General features: G+C 32.9%; 2 long non-coding RNA genes across 3 annotated transcripts; one reads left to right on the top strand and one right to left on the bottom strand.

Annotated features, from left to right (window-relative positions):
* Positions 1 to 16,084: 16,084 nt before the first annotated feature.
* LOC113333760 lies at positions 16,085 to 17,492 on the bottom strand. 2 transcript variants are annotated; one of them, XR_003352325.1, is made up of 5 exons: positions 17,429 to 17,492; positions 17,243 to 17,340; positions 17,072 to 17,145; positions 16,631 to 16,756; positions 16,085 to 16,474 (listed from the first exon to the last, which is right to left on the bottom strand). It is a non-coding gene; the product is annotated as an uncharacterized LOC113333760 (long non-coding RNA). The 2 variants fall into 2 exon arrangements; XR_003352324.1 differs by having other exon boundaries at positions 17,243 to 17,486.
* A 1,611-nt stretch (positions 17,493 to 19,103) lies between these two features.
* On the top strand, positions 19,104 to 21,155 carry LOC113333494. Its single transcript, XR_003352066.1, has 2 exons — positions 19,104 to 19,927; positions 20,004 to 21,155. It is a non-coding gene; the product is annotated as an uncharacterized LOC113333494 (long non-coding RNA).
* The last annotated feature ends 1,215 nt before the right edge of the window (positions 21,156 to 22,370 follow it).

The raw sequence follows: 22,370 nt of genomic DNA, 5'->3' as shown, positions 1-22,370 counted from the left end.
GTATTGATGGTTTTAGTAGTTCGATTATTCATAACTCTACAGATACGTGTGTTGGTAATTTGTGGGTGATGTGGTCTTTGAATGTTGCTGATCCGGTGGTGGTGAATTGTTCTAAACAGGCTATTACCATTAGTGTTGATGGTGTTCATATTTCTCTCGTGCATGCTAGCTCAGTGCAAACTACTAGGAGAAATCTTTGGAAACAGTTAGATATGGGAGCCCTTCAAGTGCCATGGCTGACAATTGGGGACTTTAATTGTGTACTTCATAATGAAGAGAAAAAGGGTGGTGTGACTCCTAGAACGGCAGTAGTGAATGAATTTTTTGATTGGTTGGATGACAATGGCCTTTTTGAAGCGGAATATTTGGGTTGTAAGTTTACTTGGTCTAACATGCAATCTGGAGTTCAAATAATTATTAGTAGTCTTAACAGGGCGGTGATTAATGAGTTTTGGTTGAATCGTTTTGAGAATTGGCGGTGTAAAGCTCTTCCTAGGGAAGTTTCCGATCATTCTCCTCTTATTGGTTTTCTGTTTGTTAATACGAGACCAAGAAGAGCGCCTTTTCGATTTCAAAAAATGTGGTTTGGGCATCCTGATTTTATGCGTATGGTTGAAGATAGTTGGAAGGAACCTTTTATGGGCTCACCGGCCTTTATATATCCTCAAAAGCTAAAGCATTTTAAAATGGCAATGAAGTTGTGGAATCAAGAAGTTTCTGGTAATGTTAATGTTAGGCTGAAACAGGCTCAGCTTAGACTTGAAAGTTCAATGTGTTTATCTGATGAAGACCCTTCGGATGTGGACAAGTTGAATTTGATGAGGAGTGTGGCAGTGGAAGTTAATGATATTAGAATGTAACAAGTCATTATATTGAAGCAAAAATCCATAAATCAGTGGTTAGTTGAAGGGACTAGTAATTCTAGTTTCTTTCATAATTTCATTCGTATTTGTAGGAGTAGTAATATTTCGGAATTGGTGGATGCTAATAGGGTGACGGTGACTGATTGTGATCAGATTCGAAACATTATTATTGATTATAATGAGGCGAAGTTTAATGGAGATAATTCAGTTCCAGTTGAGGCTCTTTTCAATATTGATCATAATAGTATTTCTCTAGAGGATAGTGCTAGAATGGATCAGTTTCCCTCAATTGAAGAGATTCATGTAGCAGTTTTTGATTTGGGTGCGGATAGTGCTCCTGTACCGGATGGGTTTGCTAGTTTTTTCTATAGACATTGTTGGGAGATTATCCGGGAGGATTTGGTTAATGCTATTCTTTTTTGTTGGTCTAATAAATTCATTCCTCACGGTGTGAATTCTAGCTTTCTCATGCTTTTGCCTAAAGAGAGAGGTGCAAATACTCTTCCAAACTTTAGGCCGACTGGTCTTAGTAACTTCTTTTTTAAGATTTTTACTAAGATTTTAGCTACGAGGCTTGGTAGTGTTTTGGATAACTTGATTTCTAAGGAGCAATTGGAATTTATGAAAGGAGAAATATCCATGAAAATATTAGTCTAGCTTCAGAGATGGTGATTGAAACGCAGATTAAGCGGAAGGATGGTAATGTTGGGTTAAAGCTCGATATAACTCAGGATTTTGACACGGTTAGTTGTACTTTTATCTTGGAGGTGTTTAGAAAATATTGATTTTCTGAGAGTTGCTGTGACTGGATTCTCCAAATTCTCAAGTCTGCTAGAATTTTGGCTCTTGTCAATGGTAGTCTGTGAGGTTTCTTCAGTATTGATAGAGGGCTTCGTCAGGGTGATCCATTGTCGCCTCTTATTTTTGTGTTGATTGAGGATGTCTTAAGTAGGAATATCACGAAACTCTTTCGTGAGGGCAAGATGACTCATATGGTTAATAGAAAAGGTATTGCTCCTACTCATCTCTTTTTTTCTGATGACATTATGATTTTCTGTAATGGTAACATGAAGAGTTTGAGAAATCTGGTTTATTTGTTGAGTTCATATCAAAGTGCTTCGGGTGAAACAGTTAGTAGAGAGAAGAGCAAACTCTACTATGGTGGTGGTTCATTGAATAGGAGAGCAACTATTTCTGAATTTTTGGGGATGCCTACTGTTGTTTTTCCGGGTAGGTATTTAGGGGTTAAGGTTATGCCTGGTGCCATTATATATCATCATGTTTCCAATTTTATTGAGAAGATCAATGACCAACTAGCTGGTTGGAAGGGAAGGATGCTTTCTTTTCAAGATAGAGTGGTGTTGGTGAAATCTGTGATTGCTAGCTATTCGATTCATAATATGGTTGCTTATAAGTGGCCAAGAAAATTTGTCCATGAGTGTGAAGTTGCCATCCGAAAATTTTTATGGTATGGCGATTCAAAAGTGAGTAGGTCCTTTGTGGTGGCTTATAACAAGATTTGTGCTCCTTATGTGGAAGGTGGTTTGGGTATAACTCAGTTGAGTGTTATGAATAAAGCTCTTTTTATGAGTCTTTGGTGGAAAATTCGCACTAATATGGTTTGCACTCATTTTCTTCGGGCTAAATTTTTTATGAGAAATGGAAAGTTGGTTTCTTATGTGAAATCTTCCATTCTTCCTGGTATTAAATAGGTTTACTCTTTGATGGAGGAGAATTCTAAGGTTTTAATTGGTGATGGTTGTAATTCTTCTCTTTACTATGATGTTTGGTTGGGGGATGTAGCTATTGCTGAGTTACTTGAATACTTTTCCCTGGATCGTGTTGTTTTGGTGGGGGATATGCTGAATGAAGGAGTCTAGAATTTGAATGATGACTGTCGTAATACTTTGTTAGTTGCTGGTTTTGTTGAGGCTGATCTGCCTAGGCCTTTGAATGGTGCAGACTGCAGGGTTTCGAAACCCAATTACACAGGCTGTTTTACTGTCAGTTCTGCGAAATCATTAATTCGCAAGAAATATGCAAATCTGGAAGGAGTGAACTTATTATGGAGGCCTTCTGTGCACCCTGCCTTGGCCGCGAGAAATTGGAAAATTCTAAGAGGAGCCTACGCTACTCTTGATAAGGTTAAAAGCAGATTTAAAATCCAAGTTGTGAACAAATGTTGTTTATGTAATAAAGAAGAAGAAACGTTAGATCATTTGTTATGGCAGTGTGCCTTTGCAGAGAAGGCGTGAAACTGGATTTCTGGAATTTTTGGATTGCATTCGCACCTTAATCTTTGTACTGCTTTCAAGGCTACACGGGATAGGAGCGAAATGATTAAAAAGCTTTGGTTGCTTTCTGTTTTGGTCAGGTCAGAACTGTGGCAAACACGCAACCGGTTTATTTATGAAAACAAAAGGGTTAGTTGGAATTTCTTTCAGAAAAGCGTTTTTAACCAAGTGCAGGATTACTCAAGGAGGCTCAAAGGTCGTATGCATAATACCGTGGAGGACTTAAAAGTTCTGGACTTTTTCAAAGTCTCCCATAGATAGGTGAAGATGCTGGAACCGGTTGAATACAGGTGGTCTCCACCAGAAGTGAGTGAGCTGTTGCTTTGTTGTGATGGCGCAGCTCGCGGGAATTCGGGTGTGGCTGGAGCGGGAGTGGTTGCAAGGGATAATGAGTCTAATGTTGTTGGTGCAATAAGTATTGGTTTGGGTATAACCACCAATTACCTAGCTGGGATCTTTGGTATTATTATTGGGATGGAATGGGCGGTTCAATTGGGGCACTTGAGAGTTTGTATTAGTTCAGATTTGATGAGTGTGGTTATGGATTTTACCACTTCATCTCTTCCTTGGTTTGTTTGGCAACTATGGAGGGAAGATTCTTCTAATTATGAGGCTATTCGGTTTGTTCACACTTATAGAGAGGCTAACTTTGCAGCGGATAATATGGCAAAAAGAGGTTGTGCTCTTCCTAATGAGGAAGGAAGACATTATATTGGAAGACCAGATTTTTCAAATTCTGTTGAATACCCAAATGTATCTTATTTTCGTTTCAAATAAGTAGTAAGTTTTTGAGGTTTTTCTGGCCTCTTTTCTTGCTGCTTTTTTTGTTTTGTAATTTTGCTATTTATTAATACATTTTGGACTTATCAAAAAAAAAACCTCATTTACTAGGAATGCTAAGAGAGAGAGTTATCTTTCCATTGTACCTTTTCCTTCCTTATATAGACTTTATAAAAGCCCCTCCTTTTATGACACATGTCTTAAACCTCCTTAATTACTACTAATGTCATTCCCTCCTTAATATAACCTCCTCCTTCTTCATTAATCCCTTCCTTATCCCTCTTGTTTCATGGGTATTTTCTTATTGGAATTGGGCTTTAGTCCCCAAGTCCTCATTCTTTCTTAGGTTTGCCTTCCCCTTTGGGGGCACCTCAAACCCGTTAAGGGGTACTATTTTTCATGTATCAACAAGTTCCATATAGGGTTTTTCTAGATATTCAATTAATGCATGCTAATTAATTTCTCAAAGAAAATATACTAATTTTAATTTATGTAATCTGATGGTCTTCATATTTACTCTTATTTCTTTTGCTTTGCAGCAGTTTAGGTCTTATCACAAGATTTTGTTTCCGCACGCTAAACAAGTGAAAGGTGCATATGTAATTCCAAAAATCCCATTGTGATTTAACACTAGCTTAATTTTCTAATGTAAGGACGCTTGCAACTTGCTTGATCATTAATTACAGGATCTATGTTGTTTGCAATTTTAAGGGTATACATGAAAACCAAAAAAAAATAGCTATACATATCAATGACCTTTATCAACCATTGCCATGAACCTATACTAAACATATCAATATATATTATCAACCATCCCCTAGATTGCTCACTACATTATTATGAAATTATTGCATATAATTACACCGAGTTTACATGATTTTTTTAAAATCATGCCCGTCGATTTTTTCTAAAAAAGTTACTACATTAATTTCGCGTATTTATGATAAAAATCCAGAAAATACAAAAAAATATTATATTAGTTTCGAACATTTATAATAAAAATCTAAAAGATCGAGTAAACATATTTATAAGATAAAAAAATTATACCTATATGTTTTGGATCGTTTGTAAGGAAAAAATAAAAAACGAAAAATGACTATATTAATTTAGAGTATCAATGATAAAAATACAAAATATAGAAAGAATTTCTATACTAATTTCGAGCATTTATGATAAAAATCTAAAAAATCCAAGCATATTTATGGGGTAAAAAAAACAGATTTATATTTTTTGAATCTATAAGGTAAATCTAAAAATTGCTATATTAGTTTCGAGTATTTCCAAAAAATAAAAAAAATACTATATTAATTTCAGATTATTATGATAAAAATACAAAAAATCTATGAGGTAAAAAAATCATATATTTTATTTTTGGATCTTTTATAGGGTAAAAAATATAAAAATTAGTATATCAATCAATATCCAAAATTAATATTTATATTTTCGAGTATCTAAAAAAATCAGATTTATATTTGTATTTCGAGTATTTTTGATTAAAAATTCAAAATACGGGATGTATATATATCCCCCTAACAAAATCTGGTATTTTTTTTGCAAAAACAAGATATATTATCAAAATACATGAACAACTTTTTTTTTGGTTTTTTTATCAAAATCTGGTATTTTGACTTAATAATCAAGCCGATTTTATTTGTAGTTTTTTTAGAAAGTCAAGATATTTTAAATGGTAAAATACAATCATATTAAGTAATAGATTCGGTATCCCTATATAAAGCTTTCAAACAAAAGGTAAATCCATCTTTTGGACACCACTTCTCTCTTCAGCTTTGATTTCTAGGAATATATTTTTAATTTATATTTTCTTACATGCGCCCGTTTTTTGTTTTGCAGGTAGCCATATAAAGCATTTGTGCAACACCAAACCCTTTTGTTTCCGTGCAAGTTGCTTCTCTCTTCTAGAATTAAAATTTTCTTTTATTTTATTTTTATTGGAATTTAGTATTTTTTTATTTGATATTTTAGCTGTTTTTACGGTATACCCTCAATGTTCGAAATTTCGTTGCGATATCAAATATCATAACTTTTTGTGTTTTGCGGATCTTATTGATGATGCATAAATATTGTTGCAAAATTAAACGCCATAATTGTTTTTTTTTTTTTGCTGGGCTTATTGATGCATAAAACGATTGTTGCTTCACCCATTTTCTAAAGGTTTGTTCAATTTTATTATTTACCTTTTTCATATGATTGTTTCTTATTTTCTCTTTTAATATGTTTTGTTGTTGGTTACTAATTAACTCTATGAATTTTTATTGGTGATTACGTAAATCGGCTTTCCTACGTGCATATATCTGTTTTTTTATCTAATTTTTGTTGTATTCAATTGGCATTGATGATGGTTGCGGCAATGCGATTGCATGAGCGCTGATATGAAGAAATTCTTAAAAAGATGATTTCACTTCTATAAACGATGATGCCAAGATATCTTCGATTTCAGGTTGCTTTTTTTTTGTGCTAGAGTTTTGCGGTTTTCTTCCCCTATATTAATCAGGAATGTTTTTCACTGTTTGTAAATCTATGATATCTATTTGTTTCAAGTCTTATCCTTTCCCTAATTTTTCATATTAGTTTCTTATCTGATTTTCATTAGTATATTGAAACGCTCCATTGCTCTATTTTGCAGGAAACTGTTCTCAATTATGTTGTTATTTCATTTTGGTTTCATATCTTATCAATCTCAGGTTCTTAGCGACAACTTATTTATGTTTCTTCTAATTACTTCTCCACACTGATTAAACTTCTTTTGGGATTTTATAGGTGAGGGTTTCTCAACATCAACAGGTTTAGGTAATGTAGGTACTACTCTGTCCTTTAAGTTTCATATGAAGGTATTATTTGAGTGATTGATTCATGAAATACAAGATTCGTACTAATGATGCTCAATCATTGTAATATAACATCACGGGAAAGAAAAAAGCTCAACATTGATATTCAGAATTTAGAGTTATGTGTAATGCAAAAGTGAAGTTGAAAAATGTGGATTATAAACATGGTATCTAAATTAAGGAAGTTTGAAATTGAGAATTATAGTTACGTTGTATCTAAATTCTTACGTCCATACTTTTGTAAACAAAAATCATATAATTTTGCCTATATTTTGGATTGATTTTCTTTTTCTTTCGGTAGCTTGTTTAACCATGAAGATATACGCATTTGGAAGTGCGACATTTTTTATGTTGTCGAACAAGATGTAATCTTTGTCATCAATTCATTTTGTTAGGCTCCGATGAAGGAAAGAAACTCGGGTCTAAATTCATGTTTGAGTTGAAAGGGAAGTGTTATACTTTGTATGGATTGTTAAGGTTTTATTTGTATCCTTTTTTATAGGTATTGACATTTTTCTATTTATATTATTCGTTTACAGTTTTTACTTCATTTTGGCTTTTGTTATTGAATTTAGTGGATTTTATTGTGTAGAAAAACCCAATTCCCTGAGAAGGCCGATAGGACATATTAAAACTGACGAACATCTGTAGACAACAAGAGAGTTCACTCCTTGAACTTCCATTTTTTTGTTGGCATTCCACACCAAAATAAAAATCCACTTTTCAAAATAAATTTAACCATCCACATAATTGGTGTATCAAAATTCAAAATGAGGTCCATATAGGATTTTTCTAGATATTCAATTAGTGCATGCTAATTAATTCCTCAAAGAAAATGTACTAATTTTAATTTATGTAATTTGATGGCCTTCATATTTACTCTTATTTCTTTTGCTTTGCAGCAGTTTAGGTCTTATCACAAGATTTCGTTTTCGCGCGCTAAACAAGTGAAAGGTGCATATGTAATTACAAAAATCGCATTGTGATTTAACACTAGCTTAATTTTCTAAAGTAAGGACGATTACAACTTGCTTGATCATTAATTACAGGATCTATGTTGTTTGCAATTTTGAAGCTCTACACTATGGATTTTTGTCATGAAAACCAAAAAATAAGCTATACATATCAATAACCTTTATCAAGAACGCGCAATTGGAGGATACTTATATTAATTGGGGGATAGAGAAGAAAGAAAAAAACGGGAATCAATGTTTAGTGGTTAAATATAATTAGATAAGTTAATAGATTAGTTTGATAATCATTAGAATAAATCATTATCATTGAATTTGTTGATTCAACAACATTAAATCAAGATATTTATGATCATGAAGGTTTAGGTTAAGAACCAACCCAGGAAAGTAAACAAGCTGAATATACAAGTGCTCCAATTAGTCAATATAGGTATTAATGTATTGAAATTTGATTTTTTTTTCATCGAATCCGCCATTGTTACGCCAGAAAAACTTAGTGCCGGCATGGTAAAAGTATGAATACCATGCCGGTTGGGACAAAATCGACATGGTATTCATACTTTCACCATGCCGATACACAATATCCCCTCAATTTGAAATTGTAAGTACACTACTGGCAGAGAAAGTTCATTATCGAGCATGTCGGTAGTAGTGCCGACATGGCCGATTCCCAAGTGTACCGTGCCGGTTTGAGGACAAAACCATACAGAAAATCTGTCTGAAATAGCAAGTATCGGCATGGTATTCATCCTTAAAAACCATGCAGACACCAGATATCGGCATGGTATTCATCCTAAAAACCATGCTGGCACCATATATCGGCATGGTATTCATCCTAAAATCCATGCCGGCATAAAAAACAGTAGGGTATTCATCATGAACACAAGCCATGAGTGGATTGAAACTGAAATCGAAAAGTTTCAGTTTATGATTCTAACCCAAACAAAGTTTTAAAACAACAACAATACTTTAAATATGATCGGGTATCATGTACCTTCTCGATGAAGCCATTTCTTCTTTTTATTCTTCTTGCTCAACAACAATTCAATTTAACCTATCTTTAAGAACTTGTTAGGATTTGATTTTTATGTAGATTTTTAGTTTTAAATTTTAATTTAGATGGAAGGGTATTTTAGTATTTCCGCCCCCAAAAAACACCCCTTAACGGACACTATTGGATGGGGTTAGTAATTCATATCCCCCAATTAATATAAGTATTCCCCAATTGCGCGTTCTTTATCAACCATTGCCATGAACCATACTCAACATATCAATGTATATTATCAACCATCCCTTAGATTGCTCACTATAATATTATATAATTATTGCATATAATTACACCGAGTTTACATAGAGCTGTCAATTTATAACCCGGCTTGCGGGTTGACCCTAACCCGGCTTGTTTCAACCCTGCCCGGCTTGGCTTGTTGTCTAAACGGGCCGGGTTAGGGTTGGCATATACAACCCTACTAGAAAACAAGCCGGGCTAGGGCCAACCCGCGGGTTACCCGTCAACCCGTCAAAATTAATAAATATATCCCTCAATCCCACCAACTCTTTAAAATCCATGATTTGCAAACATATATTAGAATTAGTTAATTTTAAATCAATAAATAAAGCTAATTTTGGATCTACCCAAACAAATATAACAATTTTTAGATTTTAAATAATCAATCAATAAATTAAATTACAACTTAGATTCATCAATCACATATTTATTCGGGATGTCCTAAATTGATAAAAGGACTAGCATAATTTAAACAGTGAGTTAGTCTTACTCACATTAATTTAAACTTATAAAATGATAAAAAAAAAAAAAGTAAAATGCTTAGTTGATGTTAGGGTTCTCTGCCTAAGAAAACTAAAGCGTCGTAACCGGCTATATCGTTGATTAAGTGGCAATAAAAACGTCCACTTTACAACTCAGTGGTGGGGATTTTAGTTAAACACCAAATTGACCTAGGTTCGACCTTTACTAAATGAATAATCCTAAACAATCCTAAATTTTAAATTTAATTTTTAAATTGAGAACATTAACAAGCCAACCCGCCAACCCGTCAGGGTTGACCCGTCTAGGGCTAGGGTTGGGGTTTTGAGCTTGTTCGTGAATAGTACTAGGGCTAGGGTTGACCCTAACCCTAGTACGGGTTGGCAAGCTAGGGCCGGGTTGACCCTAGCTTGCCCGTTTGACAGCTCTAAGTTTACACGATTTTTTTTAAATCATGCCCGTCGAATTTTTCTAAAAAAGTTACTACATTAATTTCTTGTATTTATGATAAAAATCCAAAAAATACAAAAAAAATATTATATTAGTTTCGAACATTTATAATAAAAATCAAAAAAATCGAGTAAACATATTCATAAGATAAAAAAATTTATATCTATATGTTTTGGATCGTTTCTAAGGAAAAAAAACTAAAAATGACTATATTAATTTAGAGTATTAATGTTAAAATACAAAAATATAGAAAGAATTTCTATATTAATTTCGGGCATTTATGATAAAAATCTAAAAAATCCAAGCATATTTATGGGGTAAAAAAAATCATATTTATATTTTGTGGATCTATAAGGTAAAAAAATCTAAAAATTACTATATTAGTTTCGAGTATTTCCAAAAAAAAAAAAATATTATATTAATTCAGATTATTATGGTAAAAATCCAAAAAATCTATGAGGTAAAAAAGTCATATATTTTATTTTTGGACCTTTTATAGGGTAAAAAATATAAAAATTATTATATCAATTAATATCCGAAATTAATATTTATATTTTCGAGTATCTAAAAAAATAAGATTTACATTTGTATTTCGAGTATTTTGGTTGAAAGTTCAAAATACGGGATGTATATATATCCCCCTAACAAAATCTGGTATTTTTTTGCAAAAAGAAGATATATTACCAAAATAAATGAATAATTATTATTTTTGTTAACGACTTAATAATCAAGCTGATTTTATTTGTTAGTTTTTTTAGATAGTCGAGATATTTTAAATGGTAAAATACAATCATATTACTAATATATTCGGTATCCCTATATAAAGCTTTCAAACAAAAGGTAAATCCATCTTTTGGACACCGCTTCTCTCTTCGGCTTTGATTTCTAGCACGGGGTTGGTGTCTCGCTAAAATAAATTACTGCTTAGAGCATCTCCAATGGTAACTTGGTGTGCATCATAAGTAGAAAGGCTTCTTTATGAATGTAAGATAAAATTTCTCTGATTTAAAGATGTCAAAAACAATCCATCTCCAACCATAAACCAAATCTATTAGTTGAAAACTTTTTAAACCGTTGATTGGAAACTTAAACATTTAACTACTTAGTTGATAACCTTAGATTTTGATGAATAGGATGTTTATATCCTTTAAGAAAACCTCTAAAACCGTAGGATGGAGTAGAGGATGTGAGATAACTACCTAACACATCATTCTTATGTTCATCTTTAAAGTTTCCATTGGAGACATTTTTTTTAAAAAACACAAAAAATCCTACGTGGCCTAAAATATAGGAATTCTTCAAAGTCTCACTGGAGATGCTCTTAATAGCGTGTGAGGGGGAGGTGAGACATACTTTCTAATATCGAGCCCAGATTTGGATGTCAGAGTGGTTCCTTTTTTTAGCGGAAATGATTATTTGACCAAGCCGTACTCCCGATTTTTGGTCCTGGGTCCCACAAATGCCCTTTACCAATCCAAGTGTTTAGAGTTTTGGTCTCGTGCGTTCATTCCCCAATCGGGACGTTTTGCGGGATTTGGCATCGATAAGTGTAGCAGCGCCCCACTTTTAGTATCTCCAGAACAGATTTAAATATGTGAAACCAAATAATGATTTATATTCTTCGTAGCTTAGATCAAAGCTAAACCGGCGATTGTGAATTATAGGAGCAGATTTTAGATACATAGGATTAGTTTAAGTATACAATAATTTATGGACAAAGCTACCATAAACCAATAATTTCATAGATATAAATTTATTTGCGGCCATTAAAATTTCTATAGAGTGGATGAAACAAATAATATTAATAAAAAAATTGATAAAACAATAAACTCATGACCCTAAAGATACTTTAACCTCATAACACTTGTCATAGCTTCATAAATTGATTAAAATCTATACCGTTCATGGCTTTGTTTTTCTATATACTCTTTCCTTTCGGTCTACCAATTTTCATATGCTTTTACTTCATCAGCATAAGTGTAATTGAGATCACGATTCATCATAATTTTAAACAAAAAACAAAAGCACATTCAACCACTTTATTCTTTAAAATTCACCGATCTTGATTATATCATGTGATTCTTAGGCATTTGATGCAAATGGGTTCGAGCATGGCTTTTCATTGTTAGCTTAATAGTCTTTTTTCAGTTTTTTTCCCCCACACAAACCTAAAAATTATTTCCCTATGGAAATTAAAAATTATATTAGGCCTAAAATAACATGGAAATCAAAAATTATATTAGGAGTACAATAAGGGAACAAAATAAAAATATAATTATAAAATACTGTTTGTATAGCGCATTATGATATTTTACAAATAAATGAAACTAAACTTATACAGTGGAATATTTTCATTGTTTTGATAACCGCAATTATGTGTATTTGATCGGTAAGTTGGAATTTCATATTTTATTTGACATGACTACTACATTTAGCTCTTTAAGTTATTCCTTGAGAATTTCATATCGAGTTTTGAGATAACTATATGCGTTTATTCCCCTCTTTATTTTTTTAACTTATTGGTTAGTTTGTTTTTAAAGAACGATAGTAATCAAGAAAACATAATAGCAACCGCTCACATTTTTTTTGGAATAAAATCACGGTGAATTGGAAATATTTTTCTTTGTTCAATGATCTTTTTACCCACCTTCTGAGTGCTCTGACTTTCTACAGCTACTCCACTTGCCATATCTGGTGCAAATGGACTTTGTGGTCTCCTTTATTTCTTGTTCAATGGTCTCAACCATTATATGGCTTCAGTTTTTCTTTTGTTGTTTCCAGGACTCTTGTAAAACTGAAGGAGGGAAAAGAGTTACAATATTGCATAAGAACCCCTGTAAAATCGGCTCTCAATGTTATAGGTTCCACCTATTTACCACCCATATTTTTTCTATTTGCCACTCATCTTAATTTTCATTCCTTTTTGTTTGAAAGTTCTCGATCGGGTACCCGTTATTAGATCCGACTATCTTTGAAAGATTTGATATTTGCAGTACGGCGGGGGTGACAACTACAAGTGCGACTATCTTTGAAAGATAGACACCTACAAAATTTTCTTAACTTTCATATGCTAACGTTTCATTAATGTTATTTTTTATCAGCAATGTTCTCATCAATGTTGAATTCGTAATTTTCAAGCATCACTTATTGGCATTAGCATGACACACAATTGTGGTCCTCTCTTTGTGTAATTGTGGATGACCATATTCTTTCGGTAGTGCCCACATACCATGAAAGAATCCAAGCATAAAGATTACTTCAGGATGAGCTGCATAAAATTTTATACAGGATTGCAGCTGTCGGTTCTCCCATTTAGAGAATGGACTTTTCATGTTGAATATCAAACTTAATTCATCTTAATTCTTCATAGGATTCCAGCTGTCGGTTCTCCCATTTAATTCGGTTTCTTACTTTCCTTCCTCAAGTCACCTTGGGCTGCAACATTGTGCAGTTGTACAAAATATTTTGGCATTGAATCATTTTATGAGGTATAACCTATCGTTGGTTGAAAAGATCTTTAACACTCCATGTGGACTTGGTGTCATAGCAATTCTATCAGTTAAGGTTGTACACTAATTAAAGGAAAGAAACAAAGGAAGAACACCCCTTATACTTTGGTGCGAAGGGAGCACCAATATAACTGCCAGTAGACTGTTGTCTTGTCCCATTTTGTAATCTGTTTTAACAATCTTAATGGGTTAATAGACCGGCGTTGAACTCTAAGACTCTTCCCTGGCTCGTCCATGGAAATACAGTGAGCCGGTAGAGAGTGTCATCCTAGGCAACGTCTATTCTTTAGTTGCATATATATCTGACAGAACCAAGCACATTTGACCTTCCTGATGCCCTATCGGATAACATATCTTCTGGATCATCAATTTTCACACATATATTAAGGGCTATTAACACAGGAAAACACTTTCAGTACGAAATATGTTAATGATGTAACATGAAAATTAAAGTTCGACGAAGGCTACCTTCAAAAAGATGATCAAATGGATAAAACTCTCCTTTTGGCTTTTTTCCTGTAGTCATCTTTCAATATTATCATGTTTCAAATAGTTAATACCTCCTATGAATAGGAAACTAAAAAAAATGATCACCTTCTATACAATCCTATCAAAACCAACCCCTTACGACTGCTCAACGAAGCAAACTGACTGGCAAAAATTCTGGTTCTTCATTCAAAATTTTCACCGAATAGAAAGGATAGTAATCTTACCAAATAAATAAAGCATTTGACCAGGGCCGGCCCCATAGGGTAATCAGGGAAAGGCTCACTTTGGGGCAGCAAGGCCTAGGGGCAACAAAAGCCTCGTTTGACATAGGGGGTATTCTTAATAATAAAGTTTACTTAGGGACTTATTGAAGAATTACATAAATATTTGGGCAGACATTTAATTAATACAAATACCTGGAAACTTAAGGATGAATCGTGTTTAAACTCGTTAATTGATTTCGAGGTTTCAACAGACAATTTTTCTTTCCTTTTGCATTATCTTTAAGAGGGAGAAAGGTGAATCTCTAGACTATATCCTCTTGTACTCTATGAATCTTAAACCATTGATGAGAATGTTGGTTAGGGTATTTTGGTTAGAAAATGTTGGGATTTTTCTTTGATCTATCTAATTGTGTTCGTATAATTAAATCAAGAGTTATTTAGGGCTTAGCTAGCCTTATTGAGGGTCTTCAATTCGTTTGATTTCTTTTTTTCTTTTCTTTTTTTCTTTTTTTTGTTGAAACTGTTAAACCATTGGAATACTAGAATTTAGGGTTTTGAGACAATTACAATTTTATTTTTTGATTAATTAACTTTTGGGTGGTTTGAATTAGGGTCGTGATTAGGCTAGGTTATTTATATACTGAATTCCAAAAAGAACATAGATTTGGGGGTGTTTACACGAGGGGTCGAAGTATTTCAACGAACTTTGTAGGATTTATGTTTAGACATCAATATAAAAATATAGGTTTTTGTTATTATTAGAGGGCTGTGAATTAGGGGACATAAAAAAAATATTGCTTCGGGGCAAATATTTTTCAGGAACGACCCTGATTTGACATATGATGGCATGGATAAGGAAGGTAACCTTTCTTCCAGCAATCTTGCTAGAACGCCTGCCCATACAGACGTGAGAAAATGTCACTATCTTTCTTGCAATTTGTTAAGGCTTCAATTCAAACAAAAGCGCAAAATAGAAGAAGCTAAATGATTAGCCTAGATGACACAGTTGATGGCACCAAAATGGTTGAAGTGTTGCTGCTAATTTTGAGTACGAAGATTACTACTTTAATTTAAGTCTCGGCTTTTTTGCTGAAGTGGAATGGGTGATGTGAGAATCAGAATAAAAAGTTAATAACCCATATTAATAATGGGGATATAAATAAAGTTGTTACCTGTTTGCAATGTACAGCAAAATCCTTAATGTTAATCAATGGAGTAGTCTGATACTCCGAACCAGGCTCTTCCGATGGCTTTAACAGATGGTTGTCCCTGCATAAGTGATAAGATGTTAGTTGAGTTGGCATACTGTTTCCTTGTTCCGGATCGAATTTGAGATTGCTGGCATATAAAAAGAAAACCTAAACACAGAATTAGGAAAAAACCAAAATGAAATTGAACAAAAAAATAAATATAAACTAAATTATAATGCTCAAACAATTACATCACCAACCCAGCAGCTATGATACCCCAACACCACCAATCCATCAACAAAAGCAGAAACCACTGCTACCCACCAAAATCAGGAGGAATGTCAGTATAATTTATGTATTTCAAATTCAATTAAAGAAGACCAAGAAACTTATCAGCAAAATAAGTTGTTCAATTAAAAAAAAAAAAAACTCTTGACTTGTATTTCGTTAAGTGGACATTCAAGGTGATTTGTTACTTTTAAATTTCTAATTTGGATTATGGTATAGGTATTTCAAATGCTGGAAGTGTTCCCATATAGCATCCAAGGCAAACACCATGTGCGGTATAGTCATCTTCCAAGCATAATGCTGATTTTTCAAAGCATGAAACATAAAAACAACAGTTCCAAAATAAGGTAATTTAATAAAACCCCAAAATATAATATTTCACGTTCTATAGTTACTTCAAAGTGGCTGAAAGTATAAAACTTAAAATAAAATAGATTGACTGCAAAATATAATTAAACTACAAATAAGTCCATATACCAGATGGCTGATTCACACATTTTTATACACCAAACTGGAGGAAAGGTGTTTACTGACCACAATATTCTGATTACAGTGTGCACAAATCACATTGAAGAAATGCATATATTTTCTATTTAAAAATGAATCATTATCCTTTCAAATGAATGGATCGAGTAGCTTGTGTGAAGTATAACTGTTGGTGTTGCTACAGGTGCCAAAAATCCAAAAGGAACTTGCCAAGAAATTCAGTCGTAGCATATTAGTTCCTCTCCGTTGGAACTTTCAGCTCCATTATGTGATGATTGCAAACCCTTTTAATCACACGCTAAAAGGACCAACACATCTGCTAAAAAGGATAATCAAAAGAATGAACCCATCGAAAGAAAAAAAATCTAAAACGTAAAAATGCATTGATTCATCCATTGATAGGAGGATGAAATGGCAGAAATCCATAAGTCGGGAAAAAAAAATTAAACCACAAAAAGTCTAAATTTATCACCTTTTCAGTACAGGGCATCATCCAATTTCTTCCGTGCGAAATTTTATCAGAAATCCTATTGAAATAACTTTTCATTTGCCATCCCATTCACATTAACATTTGCAGGGCTAACAAATTCGAGGATACCTGCAAAGCTAGAACAGATCATTGATTAGACAATAATATAACAAAAAAAAGAACGAAAAATTGCCATTAGAAGAGAAAAGCGGTGTTCTTATGACCCATATAAAATGGTGTTGTTTTTACTGCAATTACCAATAACGAATAACTTGTGCAAGCTAAAACATAGGAAACTGCAGATTAGGTCCTCCAAATGAGAGGAACCACGTACCTAGTATATAAAATGAGATTTTCGGAGTATAAAGAAATGCAAAAATCCGATCTCTGCCGCTAAACACAATTCACATCAAAATCTAAATCTTTCCTGGATATATATTTTACCTTGTGATTGAGAAGTACAGAAACAATGATTTTGAAAACCCCAACTATACATGCTGATGCTGGAAAAATCTCGCCTATAAAATCCCAAAATTTGATTAGTAAACATAAGAACGTCTAGGAGAAATTAGAAGAAACTTTAAAATCAAAATAAAACAGAGAAAAGAAGCAAACCCTAATTTCTTTCTGTTATTATACACACCAGCTGGAGCAAAAGAAGCAACAACATCAATAACAGACGTCATTTCAATCAATAACAGTTTCGATTATCCCTGCAAAACAAAACAGTGGGCGCAATCAGACATCGCAAGAAAAAGAAAAATCAGTAAAATTCTATGAAAGAGAAGCCACGGAAAACACATGATTTGGCTTTTGCTCCAGCGATTTATAACTTTATAAGAGCTTTTAAACCCAAAAATAAAAGACTTCTCTTTTGTAAATTATATTAATCAACATCTAAAGTTTTCATTTTTTCTAATATATTTTTGACACGTGTTTACAGTATATTTTTTTTTACCAAGCATACTTATCTAAAATATCTTTTATTTCAATCAATTCTTTTTTCTAATTTTGGTAGTCACTATGCCTTAAAATCTCGAAATAATAAAAAAATCTTAACTCAGGAAATAATATCATAATATTGATGAAACTCCAAGTTATATCTTCATATTGCCGCAATTAGTAGATGGAGTTATTTTTGCGCACAAAATATCTGAATCATGTTTTATTCTAAACAATTTTATTTTTAATTATGGAAAAGATGCAAAACTAAGAAAAGTAACAGTTAAATCAGGATGATTATTTTGATTAGAATTACGACATTCGTTGTTTTGGTTTTTCATGCTCGTTTTGTATTAGCTTCTTCTAGATCATAATCTTTGCTCTCAATTATTTTTTCAAAATACAAACAAAATTTTTAACTGATGTACAAACCACTGACAAAGGGGTTAGTCCACGAGTGAGTTTGGGGGGAGTTTAATGTATTTTGAATCTTGGGGATTTTGAGGGAGTGTAAGAGAGTGTGGGGAGTTTGAGAGAGTTTGGTGTTTTGAGTGTGGGGAGTTTGAGAGACTCTCCAGAAATCTCTACTTTTTTAAGAGATTTGGAGTGAGGAAAAAATACACTATAAACTCCCTAGAACTCCCCATAACTCCCCCAAAACACCAACTCCCTAGCATTCTAATTTTAACGACTAACAGGGAGTTTGAGAGTTTCTTTCAAACTCCCCCACGACTAACAGGGTTTTCTAGGGAGTTCGGGAGACTCTTCTAAACTCTCCCACGACTAACAGAGATTTCGAGAGACTCCTTTGAACTCCCCCACGACTAACAGGAAAAAACCAAACTACACCCAACTCCCCCAACTCCCTTGAGGACTAACACCCTAATACACGCCAAAGATATTCATCGTCGGATCAAAAGGTTAGTACCCACGACCGTGCTAATTAGTTTTTTTTTCTTCCTTTCGATTTCTCTATTTTGGAGTTTTAATTGATAGTTTGGGGTTGTAATTAGGAAAATTCTTTTTTTCTAAGACTGTAAACGGACATTGGACATTTATCGTTATTTATTTATTATGTGATACATAATTGTTTTGATCTGTTGATTATCAAGATGAACTTGTGGATTTTATGATTTAATTTGTTGATTATCATGATGAAATCGTGGATTTTTTGGCATGTTATGAGATTTTTAAGATTTAGCTATTTTAGGTCACAAAATATTCCCTTTGAAATTTATTGGCCTAAATTTAGCTATTTCAAGCAAGATTATTTTTGAATATTTTTTAAGATTTAGTTAAAAATTTATTGGCAAAAAAAAAATCCCGATTTTTTTTTTTATAAATAAATGGTGGGGCCAGAATCAACCAGAAGCGAGAATTAACGTGGAGTTCTGATTAATGTGGAACTCCAGTGAATGAGAACGCGTTAAAAAAACTCTGTTATTATATAGAGAAAATTTTTTAAAATTTATATTTTCTTACATGCGTCCGTTTTTTGTTTTGCAGGTAGCCATATAAAGCATTCGTGCAACACCAAACCCTTTTGTTTCCGTGCAAGTTGCTTCTCTCTTCTAGAACTAAAATTTTATTTCTTTTTTCTTTTTATTGGAATTTAGTATTTTTTTATTTGATATTTTAGTTGTTTTTACGGTATACCCTCAATGATCCAAATTTTGTTGCGATATCAAACACCTTAACTTTTTGTGTTTTGCGGATCTTATTAATGATACATAAATATTGTTGCAAAATTAAACGCCACAACTGTTTTTTTTTTTCTGCTGGGCTTATTGATGCATAAAACGATTGTTGCTTCACCCATTTTCTAAAGGTTTGTTCAATTTTATTATTTACCTTGCTCGTATGATTGTTTCTTATTTTCTCTTTTAATATGTTTTGTTATTGGTTACTAATTAACTTTATGAATTTTTAATGGTGATTACGTAAATCGGCTTTCCTACGTGCATATATCTGTTTTTTGATTTAATTTTTGTTGTATTCAATTGGCATTGATGATGGTTGCGGCAATGTGATTGCATGAGCGCTGATATGAAGAAATTCTTAAAAAGATGATTTCACTTCTACAAAGGATGATGCCAAGATATCTTCGATTTCATGTTGCTTTTTTTTTGTGCTAGAGTTTTGCGGTTTTCTTCCCCTATATTAATCAGGAATGTTTTTCACTGTTTGTAAATCTCTGATATCTATTTGTTTCAAGTTTTCTCCTAGCCCTAATTTTTCATATTAGTTTTTTATCTGATTTTCATTAGTATATTGAAACGCTTCATTGATCTATTTTGCAGGAAACTGTTCTCAATTATGTTGTTATGTCTTTTTGGTTTCATATCTTCTCAATACCAGGTTCTTAGCGACAACTTATTTATGTTTCTTCTAATTATTTCTCCACACTGATTAAACTTCTTTTGGGATTTTATAGGTGAGGGTTTCTCAACATCAACAGGTTTAGGTAATGTAGGTACTACTCTGTCCTTTAAGCTTCATGTGAATGTATTATTTGAGTGATTGATTCGTGAAATACAAAATTCATACTAATGATGCTCAATCATTGTAATATAACATCACGGGAAAGAAAAAATCCCAACATTGATATTCAGAATTTAGAGTTATATGTAATGCAAAAGTGAAGTTGAAAAATATGGATTATAAAAATGGTATCTAAATTAAGGAAGTTTGAAATTGATAATTATAGTTATATTGTATCTAAATTCTTATGGCCATACTTTTTGTAAACAAAAATCATATATTTTGTCTATATTTTGGATTGATTTTCTTTTTCTTTCGGTAGCTTATTTAACCATGAATATACACGCATTTTGAAGTGCGACATTTTTTATGTTGTCGAACAAGATGTAATCTTTCTCATCAATTCATTTTGTTAGGCTCCGATGAAGGAAAGAAACTCGGGTCTAAATTCATGTTTGAGTTGAAAGGGAAGTGTTATACTTTGTGTGGATTGTTAAGGTTTTATTTGTATCCTTTTTATAGGTATTGACATTTTTCTATTTATATTATTCGTTTACTGTTTTTGCTTTATTTTGGCTTTTGTTATTGAATTTAGTGGCTTTTATTGTGTAGAAAAACCCATTTCCCTGAGAAGGCCGATAGGACATATTAAAATTGACGAACATCTGTAGACAACAAGAGAGCTCACTCGTTGAACTTTCATTTTTTTGTTGGTATTCCACACCAAAAAAAAAATCCACTTTCCAAAATAAGTTTAACCATCCACATATTTTGTGTATAAAAATTCAAAATGAGGTCCATATAGGATTTTTCTAGATATTCAATTAATGCATGCTAATTAATTTCTCAAAGAAAATGTACTAATTTTAATTTATGTAATCTGATGGCCTTCATATTTACTTTTATTTCTTTTGCTTTGCAGCAGTTTAGGTCTTATCACAAGATTTCGTTTTCGCGCGCTAAACAAGTGAAAGGTGCATATGTAATTACAAAAATCGCATTGTGATTTAACACTAGATTAATTTTCTAAAGTAAGGACGATTACAACTTGCTTGATCATTAATTAAAGGATCTATGTTGTTTGCAATTTTGAAGCTCTACACTATGGATTGTTGTCATGAAAACCAAAAAATAAGCTATACATATCAATAACCTTTATCAAGAACGCGCAATTGGGGCATACTTGTATTATTGGGGGATAGAGAAAAAGACAAAAAGGAGAATCAATGTTTAGTGGTTAAATATAATTAGATAAGTTAATAGATTAGTTTGATAATCATTATCATTGAATTTGTTGGTGCAACAACATTAAATCAAGATATTTATGATTATGAAGGTTTAGGTTAAGAACCAACCCAGGAAAGTAAACAAGTTGAATACACAAGTGCTCCAATTAGTCATATATAGGTATTAATGTATTGAAATTTGGTTTTTTTCATCGAATCCGCCATTGTTACGCCGAAAAAACTTAGTGCCGGCATGGTAAAAGTATGAATACCATGCCAGCATGGACAAAATCGGCATGGTATTCATACTTTCACCATGCCGATACACAATATCCCCCAATTTTGAAATTGTAAGTACACTGTCGGCAGAGAAAGTTCATTATCGAGCATGCCGGCAGTAGTGCCGACATGGTCGATTCCCAAGTGTACTGTGCCGGTTTGAGGACAAAAATATACAGAAAATTTGTCTGAAATAGCAAGTATCGGCATGGTATTCATCCTGAAAAACCATGCAGGCACCAGATATCGGCATGGTATTCATCCTAAAAACCATGCCGGCACCATATATCGGCATGGTATTCATCCTAAAATTCATGCCGGCACAAAAAAACAGTAGGGTATTCATCATGAACATAAGCCATGAGTGGATTGAAACTTAATTGAAAAGTTTCAGTTTATGATTCTAACCCAAAAGAAGTTTTAAAACAACAACACTTTAAATATGATCGGGTATGTACCTTCTCAATGAAGCCATTTCTTCTTCTTCTTCTTGCTCAACAACAATTCAATTTAACCTATCTTTAAGAACTTGTTAGGATTTGATTTTTAGTTTTAAATTTTAATTTAGATGGAATGGTATTTTAGTATTTCCGCCCCCAAAAAACACCCCTTAACGGACACTATTGGATGGGGTTAGTAATTCATATCCCCCAATTAATATAAGTATCCCCAAATTACGCATTCTTTATCAACCATTCCCATGAACCATACTCAACATATCAATGTGTATTGTCAACCATCCCTTAGATTGCTCATTATATTATTATAAATTAGAGTATTTGTGGAGTTCTTCGATATACATTTTTCTTCTTCTT

This window comes from Papaver somniferum, unplaced genomic scaffold (assembly GCF_003573695.1).
Source record: "Papaver somniferum cultivar HN1 unplaced genomic scaffold, ASM357369v1 unplaced-scaffold_133, whole genome shotgun sequence".
Taxonomy (NCBI): Eukaryota; Viridiplantae; Streptophyta; class Magnoliopsida; order Ranunculales; family Papaveraceae; genus Papaver; species Papaver somniferum.
Note: the sequence above shows the minus strand (reverse complement) of the source record. Positions and strands in the feature narration are given on the sequence as shown.